Below are 19,861 nucleotides of genomic sequence, written 5' to 3'. Positions count from 1 at the left end.
ATTATGTAACCATCTATTTGTATTTCTTAATCCCTTCACTTCTTCACCCACTCCCCTGTACTCCCCCCACCCCCATCTGGCAACCATCAAGAGTCCTAAGAAAGGTGACTGCATTTCCTGGTTTGCTTGTAACAGTCCTAGTTTACTCCAGTTTATCTATAATTCATTAATATTATCCCTTTGCTATCAAAAATATCCTGGTATGGATGAACAATTAATTATGTGGTTATGCTCTCCAGAGGGACCTGAATCTGTGTTCTTTAGTACAAGGAGAGGATACAATTAACTACCAAGAATTTGTATTCTTAAATAATATTACTTTTTATTTTAGACATAATCATTTATATACAAATACTATTAAGCACTTACTGCTTAGGAGAAACTGTACTGAAAACTTTGGATAGAGTAAGATCAAGAAGAGACATGGTTTGAACACTATTGAAGAAGATAGACAAGTGTACAAGAAAATAGGCAATATACATGGAGTTTTGATCATGAGAATGTGGGAGGTTCCGAGAAGAAAAGAAAAGAATCTTTCTGTCATTCTAGAATTGGCTGGTCTTCTGGCTTCAGAAATAAACTGGATAGAGCTGCCTGGCATTGGCACAGAGAATATTTCAGGGAGAAAAAAAGTCAATTTGAAAGGGGAAATGATTAGTCAGTTTTAGACAAACTGAGTGTGGAGTGCTATGATATGCTGAAGTGAAGAAGTCCAATAGATACAACAGGCCAAGAGGACAAGCTGGTGCTATAGATTAGGGGTCATCTATGGATGAAAAAAAATTTATATGACACAATTTATAGATAGAAATGATCATGACACAATGAAACAAGGGTTATAAAAAGAATGCATCAAGTATTAGCAGAACATTATTTGATTAGACAAATACATATTGTTGACTATGAATAAAATTCAAAGAAAATATTTTCAAGAAAAATTGGCTATGAAAAAATTAGATCGAACAATCAGTAGAGGAGGTTGAGAGACTGAAAAGTTTTGTTTTTGTTTTTGTTTTTATATGTTTTTAGACAAAGGGCACATTGAGCATGTTTGACAAGGATGTAGTGAAAAGGGAACCCTAGTGCACTGTTGGTGGGAATGCAGACTGGTGCAGCCAGTGTGGGAAACATTAAAAAAAAAAACTGAAAATGAAACTACCTTTTGACATAGAAATTCCACTGCTGAGGTTGTACACTAAAAATCCTAAAACACCAATCCAAAAGAACCTATGCACACCTATGTTCATAGCAGTATTATTTACGATAGCCATGTGCTGGAAACATCCTAAGTGCCCATCAGCAAATTAATGGATCAAAAAACTGTGGTACATTTACACAATGGAATACTACACAGTAGAAAGAAAGAAGGAGCTTCTACCCTTTGTGACAGCATGTATGGAACTGGAGAGTATTATGCTAAGTGTAATAAGCCAGGCAGCAAAGACAAACATCATAGGATCTCACCTGTAAGAGAAAATAAGAGGAACCTAATGACCAAAACAAACAAATAAGCAAAACAGAACGAGAGGCATGGAAACAAGGAATAGACTGACAGGGACCAGAGAGCTGGGGAAGCGGGGTAAGGGGGGATAAAAGGAGAAAGGTCTAGTCAAGGAACAGGTATGAGTGACCCATGGACATGGGCAAGTGTGAGGATTGACTATGGGATGGGGAGACAGTGGAGAACAATGGGGGAAAAATTGGGACAACTATAACAGAACAGCAATAATTTTTTTTTAAGTGTTGATGGAAATGAGCCATTAGAAAGTGAGAGGCCAAAGATCCTGGTGAGAAAGTAGGAAAAAAAGATAGAAGTAGGCTGAGAGTAGTTGAGAAAATAAAATTAGCAACTCCAGATATTGCGTAAAATTCTTTTCTCAACCCACAGGGAGTATCTCCTGTTAATTATGAAATATGTATTTAGCTTTTCAAGTAATCGATACCAGACATGAACAATTTCTAGTACATTTAAAGTCCATTTACAAACAATACATTCCCCTGTCAAAATGACATTTTTTTTTATTTGAGTTTGTCTCCTGGGTCACCAAATTGATGACATCTACAATTTTTTATAAAGTTAATACTAGGAATATTACTGGGTCTATTAATAATTACTTTTCCTCCCTCTTTCTTTTCTCTTCACCTCCTGGATTCTTGAAGGGTAGGTCCTAAATTTTGTCAGAACAATCTCCCTCTTGTTTATATTACCTGCCCTTACCAGTAGCTTCTGAATTCTTAAATTAATCTGGCATCATTGTGATTGTGTGACCAATCTGTAAACACTACCCTATGGAAACCAAAGCATCTTTCCTTGTTCTTAGAAGTCTAGAATTCAAATCATTGACTGTTATATTTACCCAATGAACGATGGCTTCATTTTTCAGGGGACTAACAGAACCAATAAGTCACAGTGATATTAGGCAAGACATCAAATAAATGGAAACAAAAGAGAGTAACATCACTTTTATAGTTATCCCTTCCTTTCAAGAAAGTCAAAGACCATCGCATGCATGAAATCATTAATACCTTACAATTTTTTCATACTGTGAAAAGCATTTTATAGTTAGACAAAAAGCTATTTAAATACTCTTCAAAAAGTTTATCAGTAAAAGCCCAAACTAGAACAAGAGTTCTTAACTCCTTTGGTGGTCTAATTTGGTTAAATTTATTGAGAAAGTCTTATGCTAGAACAAAAAAAAAACATTGCAAAAAATAATAGAAAAATCTGGTATTTTGAATAAAACATCACAAAGTCATTAAAGAGTAGTCACATTTATGTGGTTTGTTCAGTGTATCCTGATACCAGCATACAAATAGTTCCTGGTTTGTTTTTTTTTTAATAATCTGTTTTTATCAGACCCCTCTTTTATCTGGAAAAGAATGAAAGGCAGGTTCTGGAATCATATGATGTGGATTCCATTCCCAGTTTGACTACTATGGGATCTTGGATATTTTATTTAAGCCCAGTTCTTTCATCTGTATAATGAAAAAAAATTCTCACTCAGTTGCCATTAACATTAAATATGGTTAAGATCGGGCCTGAAACATGGTAGAACTTCCATTTTGATCTTTTTTCATCTTTTTTCCAAATGGAAATTTGGAAATTTTACAGGCTAATGTACACCGTCCCTTCCCTGAATTTTTCCCTCACATTGTGTCCCAGGTAATCACTGTCCTTTACATATTCCCAAATTCATAATCCCTACTGTATCTATGGTTCTTTTCTCTTCCAGCTTTACTATATCATCTTTATAAAGAAAAGTAGGAAATATTACTTTTAGGAAACAGGAGGTCAATTTACAGAAATTGATTACTTTCATTTTTGTAAAAGCATCTTCAACAGTAGGAGGTCAAGTTTTTATTAGATACACATTAATAAACCAAAAAGAAAATTTTGTTCAGAATTTTTAATTTTTAACAAAGAAAGTTGCACACTATTGAGTTTCTTATGTTGATTTTGCACTTATTTTAAAATCTAACAATTGAAATACACAATAATTCAGAGGTGGATTTGTCAACTTGCAAACTGTTCCTGCATTCTGTAGCTTTTTTTTCTCAGTTGGATAGTGGAAAACTGATAGGGGGAAGTACAGTTTTGGGGACTTCCACATTTATAGAATGACTGCTTTGGCAAATGAATTGGAGTTTTTTTCCTGACTGTATTGAAATGTGTTAATTTTACTTTTGAAATATGATCTCTAAAGAAAGAAAACCAGGTTACCAGGAAAGAGAATAAGGGTGCTCTTTCTGCTTAATAGAAAAGTCTCTTCCATACCAGCCCTTTAGGGATAGGGATAAGATGGAGAGCAGAGCCAGCTGAACAATGATTGCTTATTCTTCTCCCATCAGGCAAAAGGCTCACCATTGATCCTGATTCACATCATCACTGTCAAATTAGTGAATTATTTTCAAAACTTATAGGTTATAAGGTTGTACACCAAAAAGAATAATTAAGTATTAAGCTATTACTTTAAAGTTTTTGTAAAAATAATTTTTATCTTGTACTGGTGAATCCTCCAGAAAATACCCCAGTGATCTGTAGTATTTCTCACTTATGTGCCTATTAGAGTATGAGTTTATTAAGGTAAAAAAACTGGCATTTCTTGTCTCCATAATTTTGCACCTATAACAGTTGTTCAGTAAATATGTGGTGCCTGAATAAATAAATGAATGAAGAAGTGAATAAAGACATTAATGATATTGATACTGAATATTATCTCACTAACTTTAAGAACTCTGATTGGCAGGTGCCTATTCTTCCTACATACTCCTGACTAATTGATTTTGTGTTCAACATTCTGAGGAAGGAGAAAAAAGGAAGAGAAGAGGGAGACAAGTTATAGTGGATAATAAAGTCAGCAAAATTCCTGAATATCTTTATACTTCTAAGAAGCTATCAGCTCTTACCAATAGTCTTTTTAAAAACAGAAGGTGTTTAAAAAGTAGCTGTACTAATTACAGCTGTTATTACAGAGTGGGAAAGAGGCATATTTCTACCCATAACACCTGTACATTCACTCAGTGAATTTGTTGGACTTATTCCTAAAATAATGCTTTTGAGTAATTAGCAATCATTGCTTTATATTCAAAGCATATGCAAGTATTTAATTATAGTGTACAGTGATTTGGGGGGCTTGTTTTGTTAAATAACTTGCCAATCAAGGGATGAAAACCTGAAAATTTAAGTCCCAAGTGGTTTTATAATATGGAAAAATGACTACTTTATATGAAATGTACAACAATTACACAAACACTTGACTTACTAATTAGTTTCAAACAATGATCAGCTTTAAGGAAACATACGTTTGTGTAATTTCTTACCATATTAACAAGACAGTGTATTTAGTGAATCAAATAATATGAGCTATAAATTGTTTTAAGAATACTTACTGTTGCCTTTTCTCAGGCAGATTATTTTAATGCCTTTCTAAATGTGTTTTTTTAAAGGAACATCCCCTCTTAAAAATTGCATTAAAATAATATGGAATTAGAAAGGGAAACACACATACTTTAATTTTTAGATTTTTATGTACTATCTGTACCTACGTGTGTTTATACTGATATTTATAATTCATATACAAATGTAAAAATATGTATGTGTATGCATGTGTGTGAACTTTCCATTTCGGTGATCTGCTTCTTAGAAAAATTGACTCATTTCCCTGGTTGAGTGATGTCTCTGTTTTAAAAAATGCACTTTGTGTTCTTGTAATGGGATTCTTGTCCCAGAAATTCATAGAATGTATTTAAAGTTATTGTAGCACGTACATAGTTCTGAAGGATTTGGTACACACTTAAACATATTTTTTCCATATATGTGATTATACAAATTTTCTTTGTCATGTGTACTGCTATGTTAAGGAACGCTAGGGTGATTTATTTTAAATATTTATGAGGAATTACTTATTTTAACTTATAAAGATGTGATGTTTAGTGTAGAATTTTGAAAGCTTTTTCAGGCAGATGAGGTAAACAAAAAGCAAAATTCTTTCATGTGAGTGCTACTCCTTGTTGAAAGTATGTTGATGAAAGCACTGCATCACAGCTGTATGGCATCATGGGGGAAGGACACCAGCCCCAGTCTTGCTGTGTCTTCCAACACCAGACCAGTTTCTTACTCTCTTTCCTTGCTTCTTAGCAGCCCTAGTGCTGCAACCTCCTTTCCCTTTCTTACTAAAACTCTCACCATGTGACCTACTTCTTTAGGGTTGTCTTTGTCTATGATTGCTTGTGAATGTTAGCCTTGTAACATGACTTGTTCCATTCTATTGAAAACAGACATTCAGACCCTTCCTTCTTTTAGACTTTGGTCACAAGTGTTTCCTGAAAGACAAGTTTTGAGCAAAGCAGCATCCTGGAGTGTTGCCTTGGGGGCTCTTTTCTCTGCAGCTCTTACAGTGTTTGTAGGTATTAATTAACAGCATTTTATCTTACCCAGTTATCATGATGAGAGGTAAGTTTCCCTCCCCCACTTCACAGACTAGAAAAAAAGAGTTAGGGTAGACAATCAATTTGCCTATTAAACCCTTATTTATTAGAACTGGGACAGTTATCTGACTCTTAAGCCCAAAACTCATTGATAGGTATGTGTATTTGCTTTTGCAGGGCATAATTTGCAGTCTGGTCCTTTGAAGTATAATCTGTGGTTCTAAGCAGTACATAATATTTTCCAGACTTTAGAAGAATGTGAGAAGCCTAACCACTTCTGGAAGCTTGTGGTAGGATGCTCATGTGACTTCCAAATTGCACAAGCATCTCTGAAATCCTAGGTGAGCAAAAAGTTAGATTTAAGGAATATTAAGGCTGGGAAAGAGTGAGAACAGATAGAAATACAGCTGAGGGCAGTGGCCATAAACTCTTCAGGATACAGGGAAGGTGAACATGACAGGGAGCACTGAGTGGCAAGAGCTTCTGCCATTTGCTTCCTTCATGAGTGAGTCTATTCTGGCTCCCAAAATTGAAAATTTTAAACAGTAATGTGGATTGTGGAGCCTGAAGAGATTTACTTACTTAAAGCACAGAGCCAGCCTAGACCACAGAACAGGTCTTCTCTTCTTGGGACACATACAGTTTTTTGCATTCATGCTTTCTGGCAGCATCTGAGCAGCAGCCATGGGAACAGCAACATGGTCAGGAAAACTTCCTTGAAAGCAAGGACAAAGGCCAGGGAGATGGGCGGGGGGGATGTGCAGCAAGGCCAGATTCTATATGATTGCTTGGTCTCTGGGATCAAGGCTCTCTTCCCTCTCGTTGTCCACAACCGATCTGAGAAAGTCTCATTAATGCAACTCAACTCTCAAGCAATCAACCAAATGTTAACTACTCATGGCAATTACTATGAAAGACCACAGCTAACAATTTTATATATCCTTAAAAATGGACTATGAAATTTGCATATTATGTTCAAACATTGTAATGGTGCTTCAAGTCATGAATTTATTAAATGAACAATTACTATACTGTGATTTTCAGTGTTTCTTTTTAAAAGATTTTATTTATTTATTTATTTTAGAGAGGGGAAAGGAAGTAGAAACAGAGGGAGAGAAACATCAATGTGTGGTTGCCTCTTGCATGCCCACTACTGGGGACCTGGCCCGCAACCTAGGCATGTGCCCTAGGTCGGGAATTGAACTGTGAACTTTTGGTTCATAGGCTGGCACTCAATCCACTGAGCCATACCACCCAGGGCTTTTCAGTGTTTCTTAAGGAAATATCTGGATCCACCTAGTAATTCTCCAGTGATTCTTTTTTTGTTAAAATGGTATATTTTCTGAAATACTAATTCAAAAGAACCTATACACCCCAATGTTCACAGCAGCACAATTTACAATAGCCAAGTGCTGGAAGTAACCTAAATGCCCATCAGTAAATGAGTTGGTCAAAATCTTCTGGTACATTTACACAATGGAATACTATGCAGCAGAAAGAAAGAAAGAGCTGCTACCCTTTGCAACAGCATGAATGGAACTGGAGAGTATTATGCTAAGTGAAATAAGCCAGGCAATGAAAGACAAATACCATAAGATCTCTGCCCTGGCTGGCGTAGCTCAGTGGACTGAGCATGGGCTGTGAACCAAAGTGTCACAGGTTCGATTCCCAGCCAGGGTACATGCCTGGCTTGCAGGCCATAACCCCAAGCAACTGCACATTGATGTTTCTCTCTCTCTCTATCTCCCTCCCTTCCCTCTCTAAAAATAAATAAATAAAATCTTAAAAAAAAGATGTAAAGAGGAATAAAAATTCAGTAAAGAAAAACAGAATTAAAAAAAAAAACAAATACCATAAGATCTCACCTATAAGCAGAACAAATCAAAAAAACAAATAAACAAGCAAAATAAAACAAGAGACTTTGAAATAAAGAACAAACTGACAGTAATCAGAGGAGAGGAGGGAGGGAAATAATGGGGGAAAGAAGGGGAAGGGTTGTCAAGGAATGTGTACAAAGGACACAAGGACAAAGCCAAAGTGGGGTAGGACTGAGGGTGGGAAGTGGGGATGGCTGGGGTCAGGGAGAATGGTGGGGAGAAAATGGAGACAACTGTACTTGAACAACAACAAAAAATTTAAAAACATATAACATAAAAATTTATAAATCATAACTAACAAAAATAAAAATTTAAATAAATTTTAATTGTAAAAGTTAAAATATATTTTTATTTACTTATTTTTTATTGAATATTTCAGTATTATTTTATTACAGCTGTCCAAATTTCCCCCCCATTGCTCTCCATTCCCCCCCCCCCCCCATTATTTTAGCAAGACAGTAACACGGCATGGTGGCGGGTGTTATCCCCACTCCCTCCAGAGATTTTCAGCTTCAGGTGGGCCTGCTTCCGCCTCATCGTTCTAGAGCCAATACCTCCCCCATCTCTTTCTGCCCCAGAGCTCTCAGTTCCAGAGCCAACCTGCAGTCACCTGAATCTGTGCTGCTGGAAGTGATGGTTTGGGCAGCATTGGGGGCAGTTTCCCCATTTGGAGAGCTGGAGCCACCCGCTCCCGGGTGCCCTGCAGGTGGGCAGGCTGTTGACCACTCTCACCCACTCCCTACACTCTCGTCTGCATATGCACTCCCACACACTCTTACTTACTTCCCACTGGAGTTTAGAGTTGGTTGCTCTGTGGTTTGGCTGCAGGACCAGTCCAGGTTGGGGAGCAAGTAGATGGAGCTTCCAGCTATTCTGCAGCATCATCTTCTCTAAAAAGTAAAAAGTATTTTAAATGCCACCATTCCATAGCTCTGTGATTATCTAATTGATGTATTCATCATGTTGTTCACTTTTTTTAAAATCCTTACCTGTGGATATGTTTATTGATTTTAGAGAGAGCGAGGAAGAGGAGAGAGAAGGAAACATCTATATGAGAGAGAAACATCAATTGATCATCTCCTGTATGTGCCCCAACCGGGGATCAAACCCACTACCTAGCTATGTGTCCTGATCAGTGATCAAACCCACAACACTTTGGTGCATGGAATGACTCCAACCAACCTAGGAATCTTGTAAAGGCTCTTTCACTTCCCCTATCCTGCTGCTTTGACTTCTGGGGCCTTGGTGGGACTGCTCCCACCCCTGGGGTTAGCCGATAATAAGAGATAGTAAATATCTTGACTTTGAGCACACTTTTCAAATATAAACTAACCAATCTAGAATCTATACTCCAACCACTCTCTTACTGAGTTTTCACAATGTGGGCCATTATCTATGTGCCCTAGTCTCTCTAGTTATCAAAAAGCTAGCCCCTACTCCTTAGAGCTTGCTAAAACTATTTGAACTAGCCAATCCTAAACTTGCTTACCTTGCCTCACCCTTTCTTTTTCACAGAAACCACAATAAAGGCAAGAGCCCTTAGCCTTAGCCTCTTCCCTTTCCTTCTGCCTCCTGATCAGCTCTGGTACTTGAGTGGTGTGATGTACCCCTCCTTTTGGGAAAGGCGAATTAATAAATTATCTTTTAAATGGCAATTATTTCCTGATCAATGAGCCTTACTATAACTCAAATTTTCAAAAAACTGACAATATTTTAAAAATAGTTGGCAATGTAAAGAACTGGTACTGTGCTTCCAATCTTCAATTGGTATTTTATATTGAGTAATTAGGCCCTTGACTCATATCTCCCTCTGATATCTGAGGCTATTATTATGTTCCTTCTTAGGACCAGGTTTCTTAATTGTGGGGACTTTTCTCACTCCATCCATGCTGGAGAAGAGGACAACAGAATGTGCACTGTGTCTCTTTCATAGTGTAATCAACAGAATGCTCTTAAAGAATTCCAGAAACCTTTGTGCCTCTAATGATTGGAAATTAATAACTGTTGATAAACAGCAAGAAAAACTGGTATTGTAAAAACCCTGATATTTAGAAAACGTTTTATGTTAGTCAGGAACACATTGGAGTGACAAAATCAACTCAGAGGCCTATTTGACAAATGATTCAAAAAGGGAACTGGTTTATAAGGAACAAGAAAAAAATGAGCTTGGTGCCTACAACCAGGATAAAAATCCAGAGCAGAAAAACAATAAGTCTACTTTGAAGAGGAGATCTTTGCCAGCTTGTAAAGCTGTTCATAAATTTGCCCTTTATAAAGATGGTTCCAAAGTACTAGGTGGGGCTGTGCTTAGAGGATTGGTTAAGAAACACCAGTGGGAAGATGGAGAGAAAGAAACAATTTATAAAGATGTAGTAAGACTGGTCAATATAATTAATGTCAGAGGCAAAACCCTTATTCGGAACATACTGCAAATGAGCTCAAACTACTGGCAGCACAAATAAGAATGCATAAACTCTGCAAACCTTAATTGTATAATATGGGGAAAAGATATAATAATACCTCACACACACAGTTTTGGTCAAGGTTACCAAAAATTAAGAGAAAATAAAGGTGATAACCTATGAAACCAGAAGACATAGTGTTGCCAGTGCAGGATGTACTCAATAAATGTTTTCTTTCTTTTCATCTTGATTATAACTCTAACTAGCTAGATGACCATGAGTAAATTCCTTCGTCTTCGTGCCTCACTTTCTTCAGGATAACAGAACCCATCTCATAGCTTGTTGTGTGAACTAAATGAAGTAATACATGTAAATTAGCCTTTAAAAGTACTTGTCAGTGTTAAATATTGTTCAGTATATATTTATTTTCTCCTTTTGGAATTGCCTCAGGAAATTATGGTGCTTTCTTTTTTAAAATCTGAAGTCATATTTAGTAGTGGATTTTAAATTTTCTAGGTAGACACATTACTATGAAGTACTTCCTTAAATATTGTGTAACTTATAAACAATTCTTAAATGAGAGGATTAAAATGTTGATACTTAAAAAGAGAACTGTAGACATAGGTCTAATGGAATGATAGATTCTTATAACGTAAAAGTGTGTTTACAGAAGAGAGTTTGGATTAATGGCTAAGTTTTTGTTACAATAAAACATTGAGAAAGAAGGACTGATGTGCTAATTAAGGATCAGAATTTGGAGGTGAGAGGAATTCTTGTGACTCTCTTCCCAGGTGCATGTAGGTGCAGGAAGGCAGGATAAGGGCATTCAAGTAATGAGTGAAAGATGCAGGGCTCCCTTCATTTTCCTTTGTACAAGTAGTTTGCTAGGGCTGCCATAATCAAGTACCATGAATGGGGTGACTGCAGTGATAGAAATTTATTATCTCACAGTCTTGGGGTCTGGAAGTCCCAAGATCAAAGTGTCATCAAGGTTGTTTACTTCTGAGGGTTATGAGAGAGGATCCCATGTCTGTTGCCTTACTTTCAGTGGTTTCCTGCCACTCTGTGGTGTTCACTGGCTTGTAGAAGCATTTCTGTGATTTATCTTTCATCTCTGCCTTCATTTTCACATGCATTCCCCTGGTCATATTGGATTAAGGCCCACTCTAATGAGATTCTCCTAACTAATTATATCTGCAACAAACTTATTTCTAAATAAAGTCACATTCTAAGATACTCACAGTTAGGACTTCAACATACACATTGTGTGGGAACACAATTCAACCCAGCACCCTTGTTAGGGCAAATTTGTTGGTTGGAACTGAGGGTGACTGAAATCTGGAAATCAGGCAGAAGGTGAGTATAAGATCACATAGCAGAAACCAAGTGACAGTGAATGCTTACAAAAGACATGCATTCATTTTCACCTCCCTGGCTAGGTGTATGTCATCCTTTCACCTAAAAAAACCTTTCAAAGCTGAAATCAGTTTCAACCTTCTCCATGAAGCCCTCTTTGAGAACTTCAGTCCTTTGGTTATTCCTACCACCTGTAAATTCTTATAGCCTTTTTGTTAGGAGAACTGATTTGTTACTTTATATATGCAAACTTATATGGTTGAACCATATGAAATTGATGATGTTCAAAATCATTTTAAACCAACAAACGCTGCAATTTAATGTTTCAACCTATAACGTACTTGCATTATGGTATTTAAGAGCCTCAGATTCTGAATTTGAGTTTATGACACATAATAGATCTTGGACCCAGGTCCCAGGAAAAATATCTAATAGTTTATGCCTCAATTTTCTTATTCATAAAATGTGGATATACCATTACCAATCTCATAATGTTGCTAGAAAAATTAATTAGCTAATATTTATCAGATATTATATATAATACCATATTTTGCCTTGTATAATGCACACTTTTTTGCCCAAATTTTTGAGGGAAAAATAAGGATGTACATTATACATGGGTACTATCTGAAATACCTTGTAACTGTTCTTGTGTTTTGTAATTATTTGTTTGTAATTATTTTATGGTAATTTGTAACTATTTTATGGTACATAAAATTTCTTGTACCAAAAAGTGTTAAAAATAAATGTTAAAATTTTCATTATAATACAAAAAACAGGTATCTAAATATAAAAAATACAATTAAATTAAAAAGTTAAAACAACAGATTTTTTCCCTGAAAGTTTGGGCCAAACATGTGGGTGTGCATTATACAAAGCAAAATACAGTATGTTTATAAAACATGATTTAACAGTGCTATCACACTCTATAATTGTTAATTACTATTGTTTTGTTTATTATTATTTTTTCTGTTTTTGTTTAAATTTTTAACTGTATTTTTCCCATTACCATTTAGGCCCTTATACCTTCCACCCAATCATCTCTCCACTGTTACCTCTGTCCACAAGCCTTTTTCCCTTTTGGCCCAATCCCTCCACCCCCTAACCTCTCCCCAACCCTTAGCTGTCAGCCTGCTCTCCATCTATGTGTCTGTCTCTATTTTACTTGTTAGTTCAGTTTGTTCATTAAGTTCCACATGTAAGTGAGATTCATGTTTCATCAGACACAGGGCTTTTAGCATTGCAGATATTTTATAAATATTTGTAGAAAGAATCACAACTGAGTAAATATACAATGTCTTCTCAACTACATATACTCTAACACAAAACAATATACAATGTAAATAAATGCTTGCTGATAATTATTAATTAATGATTAATAATTGGAAAGATAAACTCAGAATGCTGCTCCAATAAATTCTAATGCCCATAATTTAATTCTGACTTGTTTTTCATCATCAATTTTTTTACATTATGGGCCTGATTTGAGAAAATGTGAACTTTGATTATAATATTTCAAGTACACAGAGGTGTGCACTTTAGAATTGACAGTTAGGCATCAGGCTGGGGCACCAGCAGGCCAGGTGTCTCTTGTTTGATCTCGATTTTTAAAACAGGCCTATTCAAAATCAGTGCCCCTGGGAATGGATTGCAACAGCAAGACTAGTCCAGTCATCCTGTTCCTACAGAGTTAAAAAATATTTTAAATTCTGAAAACAGGGCAAAATCCATCAGACTGCCCTCAGAGATCATCTGGTTCAGTGTTTTCAGTTTCCTCAGAGGGACCCTGAGGATACAGTGAATGTGAGTGCTGAACTCACATCTGGGACTCCAGCAGTTACTCAATGGCACTGTTAGGGTATGTCTAACAGTGCCATGAGGTTTTAACGGGTTAAAATAAAAGATTCAGACTCATGATGCTAGAAACTCCAACAGAAAGCATATCTTTGAACTGTAGTTACTCGAAGATCTTTAGCTTATGAAGATGAATGAGGGAATGTGAGGACAGCATTGTGGTGATCTATAATCTAGAAAATATATAAAGGAGGATGTCTAAAAAAACTCCAGGGAATGCTGTAAAATCAAGCACCATAAAAACATTTATTTATATTTTAATGAGATTAATATAAATAGTGTGACAGGTAGAATATAATTAAAGAGATAAAGATAACTCAGTTTTGTGCTATTTTAAAAAAATAAATCTTGGATCTAGGAAAAGTAAAACATAAATGATTTTTGTTATTAAAGCACTACATTAGAATATTTCATACTTCCAGAGAAAAAATTAATTATAAAAAATGTTGATAACAAAATACCATGGTACTTAAAATATACTTTAAAACATAAACATTCAAAATATTCATTTAAAGGTGTTTTTATTGTTAGCCAGTAGCTAAAGGACTATTTCTAAGTGTTTCTGAAAGATTTTTAATTAGATGTAAACAGAAATTACTTTGTCTTTTGTTTATTTTAAATAGTTCTAATACTTTCACATCTGAGAGGATGAAGGGAGGCAATACTGCCCTTATTGAGAGAATAGTAGGGGTGTAGGCTAAGGGTTGGGTGAGGTGAGTGATGGTAAAATCAGAATAAAGGGATATCATCATGTGTCTGGAAAAATCAGTCTGACTTGTGATAGCTGTGAGAATTCCAAAGTTTGCAAGATAGCCTGGAATATGTGTGGACAGAAGTATTCTGCATTTCTGTGTATGTTTAGAGCAAGGTTTTCTTTTAAAACATTTTTTAAAAATATATTTTACTGATTATGCTATTACAGTTGTCCCATTTTCCCCCTTTCACTCCCCTCCACCCTGCACACCCCTCCCACCCACATTTCCCCCCACTCCTTTAGTTCATGTGTCGTAAGTTCTTTGGCTCTACATTTCCCATATTATTCTTACCCTCCTCTTGTCTATTTTCTACCTACCATCTATGATATTTATTCTCTGTACCTTTTCCCTTTCTCTCCTCCTCCCACTCCCATGTTGCTAATCCTCGACGTGTTTAAAGCATTCTTAAAATCTGTAGACATGACTCCTAAGCCAGACCTGCCTTGGACAACATTATTTTAATTATAAAAGTTCATGCTCATTGTATACAACTAGAAAATTTGGAAAAATATAAACAAAGAAAATCTAAAAATCAAGTAACTTAATCACTTAAAAATATGCCCATTTGGACATTTTAGCATGTTTTCTTTGCAAATACAAATTAACAAAATTGAGAACAAATCCTACACATCTTTTATGAGATTTAGTAACTATTTCCCAACAGCTTTATTTTAAAGCTTGCTTCATTTTGTATATGGATTTAACATCTACATTTACTTAGCTTCTTCATTTGCATTCAATTTTTTTGCCATTGTGATTAAAACTGTAGTAAGTCTTTGAGTGAACCTCTGGTGTTTTCCTAGAATGGGAAAAACTGGGTGAAAGAATGTGAATATTTTAAGGGCCTTGATAAATATTGCACAATTTTGCCTCCTGACAGGTGATAATCAATTAATCCTCTACAGCAGCATGTGAAAAAGTCAGACTATTTAGATGACTGTAACAGAGGAAGCATTCTACACAGATTTGAGCCAGATGTGGGCAGAGCTGTGCAGGGGCCTTAAGAAAGAGACTTGAAACAAAAGTATTAGGTGGGCATCAGAATTGTCCTCATTCAGAGATGTTTTTGTCTTTCTAAACTCTGACTGTACAGAGGAAGAATTTTTTTAACTGTCTATATTGAAATAATTGCAGATTCATAGGAAGTTGCAAAGGATTACAGAGTATACAGAAGATCCATATATACATCACACAGTTTTCCCCCAGTGGTTTCATCTCACATAATTATAGTACAATATCCAAAGCAGGAAGTTGAAGTGGGTACAATTCATGTGTATAGTTCTATATATTTGTCATGTGTTGTAACCACCACCACAGACAAGATTAGAACTGTTTCATGACCACAAAGATCTCCTTTATTCCATCTCTTTAGTCACTATCATCACCATGACCCAGTCATCCCTAATATTTGACCACACTAATCTGCTTCCCATTGATATCACTTTATCATTTTGAAATGTTAAATAAATGGAATTCTACAGCATGTGACTTTCTGAGATTGGCATTTTTTTAAAACTCTGCATAATGAATGCCCTTGAGATCCATCTAAGCTGCTGTATGTGTCAATAGTTCACTCCTTTCAACTGCTAAGTAGTATTCTCTGTTAGACATACCACAGTTTAACTACTCACACACTGAGGGATGTATTGGTTATTTCCAATTTTGGGCTATTACAAATAAAGCTTGTATGAACTATCGTATACAGGCTTTTGTGTGAACTGGTATCCATTTTTCTGGGATAAAAGCCCAGGAGTGCGATCACTGTATTATATGTTAAGTATATGTTTAGATTTTAAAGAAACTGTCAAACTGTTTTCCAGAGTGACTGTACCATGTACAATCCCATCAGTGAAGTATGAGAGGTCCAATTTTCTGCATCCTGGCTGGTACTTTGTATTGTTTACAATTTTTAAATTTTACCTATTATCCTAGAAGTAGAATTATTTGTGAAGTTTGAAATGATGTTTGGGCCCTACCTTAGCCTGACATTTGAACCAGAATCACTGAAGAAACTGGACATCTCTATTTTTAAAATATCTTCTGAGGACTCTAACATGTAGCCAAATTTAAGAGTCACTGAACTAGAGTTGTGGTTTTTCAAGTGCTGTCTCTGGACCCCTGGACCTCTGGACACCTGGAAACTTGTTAGAAATGCAAATTCATAGGATTCACTCTAGACTGACTGAATCTTGAAATGATGGAGTAGAGTCCAGAAATCTCTTTTAACAAGATCCTGATGCATGCTAGATATGGGAATCACTGACCTATAACATAAAAACAAGAACGAGCTGATTTTGGGGAGAAGACATTCTCTAATATGAAAGGAGGAGATACAAACAAGGGCTAAACATGGACTTGTTGATAGAAGTTGGTAGATAATAGCTGTCTGGGTTTGGGAGATCAGGGGCTAAAGAAAAAATTGAAGACAATCCCAGGTCTTTAAAAATCCCGAAGGCCAGGGGTCTGGGTTGAGGCAGTGGCTCTGAAAACAATAATAAATGCTTGGAACTCCAAGAAACAGCTGCTTGGACTGGTCATGGAATATATCTGGAAGGGTATGCTTTAGCATGCACTAGTTTGTTTTTAGCATTGAAACAGTCTAGGGAACTAAACTTAATTCAAATGATATTTAACTGCAAATAACTTCGGCAATCCTAACAATCTTTATTTTATTTTTCAGTTTGTGTCTACAATTCATGATGGATTTGTCTAAGTACACCAATACTCAGAACAATTATGGACAAAGGTGAAGAAAATGAGGGATGATCAGAAGAAAGGGATTAAGGGCTACAGGGACATGGCCCTGGAAAGGTACAGTAATTTACTTAAAGAAAATTCTGGATCAATATATGATAAGCTGCACGATCTTGTCTCTAACATGGTTGTTGGGGACTGCCCTGCCTGGTCTCAGGAAGCTGTAATCCCCCATGACTTAGGCTGAGTGAAAGACCTCCGGACCAGAAGCTGCTGAGGAGACAAAACTTATTTCCCTGGCATGAATGCTGCCTATTCTAATGCCTGGTTCCCTTGCATGATCAGCAGTCAATGACGGGTAGCAATTCTCTAGGAAAGAGTATGAATGTAAGACAGACTCGATCATGTGGGAATGCCCTAAGGGAGGAGATACAGGGCTGTGGATATGAAGGGGTGATGGACATCAACCCCTGCCCCCTCGGCTTTGTTAAAGCCTGAGTCCTTGTTCTTAGATGTGAGAAATCCAAGTCTCCTGGCTGCCTGTGTCTCCTGCCCTTCTCAGGCCTGCAGGGGTGATGCAGCCCAGACCAGAAACAGCAAACCCCTGGGGTAATTAGGCCTGGCACATAGAATATGCAAGATCCTTTGAGATCTGTTTGCTGGAGGATGTTATTAACTTGGAATTTAAAGGCACAGACAGGAAACCAAAACTGCCCTTTGAGCCCTGTTAGATAAAACCCCAATCTCTGTCCAGAATCACAGCAGGGGTTCTGTCTGCACCTGTGTAAGTCACCTACCTCTTTTGACCTTTTCTGCTAGACTGTAAATCCACAAACTAAGTCTGTATTCTCAATAAAAATCTGCTTGGGAATGAAGACGGCGTGCTCTCCACTAGAGAGAGTGGCCGTGACATTCTCCCCACTAGAGATAGTGGCCCTTCTGTTTCTATTTCCCCACAGGACCTGGTTGTCTCTGTATGTTTTTTCTTGTGTTTTGATGAGCATCTGTAGCTGAGATGGATACTGCTGGCCAGTATCCACCACACATGGAAATGCCTGAGTTTGGCTATGGTGAGCTAATTGTGGATCGCCCACTGGCCTTTAACTGCAAGTTTGTTTTACACCCTACCAAAGATGCCAAACTCTTTTATTTTCAAGTCGATTATTTGGTTACATTTGCACTGCATAGTTTGTTTTATCACTGAATATAGTTTTTATACTTAAACATGTTTTGAAATTCAGAAAGAGGTATATTTGGATATAAAATCATTTTTATGTGGGCGTAAATCTTCAGTGTTACTCTGTAAACTCTTGAAATATTAAGATTTGGGGGTGGTGGATTCATTTAGCTGCAGAGATATTCAATTTTGTTCAGCGATGTATCTCCAATACCTATAACACTTACTGGCACACGGTACTATGTGCTTAATATATAGTTGCCAATCACTGAATGAACAAAATGCATGATAGCCAATGTTTCTTAAGTAACAGAGTTTACCTCTGCTCTGGTACAAATTGGAAGTTAAAATATTAAAACATTTTTTTAGTAAGAGAGATCTAATCAGCTAGAGTCACAGATCACTGTCCTCCTTTATGTCCAGTACAGGTGCACATTTAAGTATCTCACATCAGTCTTTATTAACAGGGGCTCATTGGAAGTTTCTATTTTCCTAATCTAGAAAGAAGATAAAGTTAAAAGAGTTGAAGTTTGCTTAACAGTGAAGCTCTTACTTGGCCAATGTTCTGAAAATAAAGGGAGCTATTGGGTTGTCTGAGGGGATACCTAGCTGCAGTCTGCTTATTGTCGCTTAGATATTAGAGTAAACATTATTCTTTATTTAGACCAAGAAGGCTGCAAAAGGGTAAATGTCTTCATAGGTGTAAAGGGGAAGCCAGCTGCCCATGAGAAATTAACTGTGAAAGTTGCTAGCATTTGAACCTTGAGAGAAGTTTCTCTATAGTTCATGTACCTTTTTTATTGTGCCCTGAAGAGGCTCATTGATTTGACCCACTGTCAGAAAGGATCTGATGTTATTTATGAGTGACCAAGATCCAAAGCTGGGTGTAAAACTTTCATTATTCTTTACCTTAAATATTTGCTTCCCAGTATTGCACAGACTTCTCACAGGTACTAGGAGGCCCCCCTTCTTTGATTTCTTCTTTGATTTTCTTTTGTCTGCTCCTCTTATTCTACTTAATCCTCTTGCAATGCTCTGTGCTCAGCCAGCAAGCCCTATTTCACATGGTTCCTTATAGTTACCCAAAGTGGGGAACATACTAGACAAACACAGACAAATAACACTTCACCTTGTAAATATCCATCAACTCTAATAAAAAGACTTCTTGGAGTTACTGAGTTTAAAGAATGCTTCCCACCAAGGGTTGGGACTAGGGAGGAGCAAAAGGCTAAAGTAGGTCGAGAGACGTTATCTCTTGGGCAGATTGAATGCTCTTTATGTTCTAATAGTAGCTTGTCATTGCCACTTGGCCTCACTTCTGATCCCATCAAATCTTAGTGGCCACTTCAGTCTCATGCTGTGTGGGAAATAAAAGATAACTTCATTTCTGTCTTTTTAAATGCAACTCTCTTAGAAGCAGTTATCTTTAAAATCTCACTCTTAACACTGAGTTAATTAACTCACCAACACATTAATTATCTATGACCACATTAAAAGGGATTTGTTAATAGTACGAAACAACCAGTTGTCAAAACAAGAATGGGACACTGGAAAGATGGGTACTTGTGGGGGTTCTCATGAGCATGCAGGGGGAGAAGGGGCATGGCAGACCTTCAGGAGCCACTGGCATCACTGTATCATGATCTGTCTTTCCTTGGGAATCTGATAAGATTAGTTATCTGAGAGCATTACCATTATTCTTAAGTAAGTTTTATTGCAAGGATCTATGTATAGGCTATTTTCAGGAAAGAATCAAGATGCCAGAGTAAATGTTTAAGAAATGAGGTTTCCAGAAACTGAGCTCTAAAGAGTTTACTG

Source organism: Phyllostomus hastatus, unplaced genomic scaffold, assembly GCF_019186645.2.
Source record: "Phyllostomus hastatus isolate PE091 unplaced genomic scaffold, TTU_PhHast_1.1 phas_contig_86, whole genome shotgun sequence".
Classification (NCBI taxonomy): Eukaryota; Metazoa; Chordata; class Mammalia; order Chiroptera; family Phyllostomidae; genus Phyllostomus; species Phyllostomus hastatus.
This window is presented reverse-complemented; position numbering follows the sequence as displayed.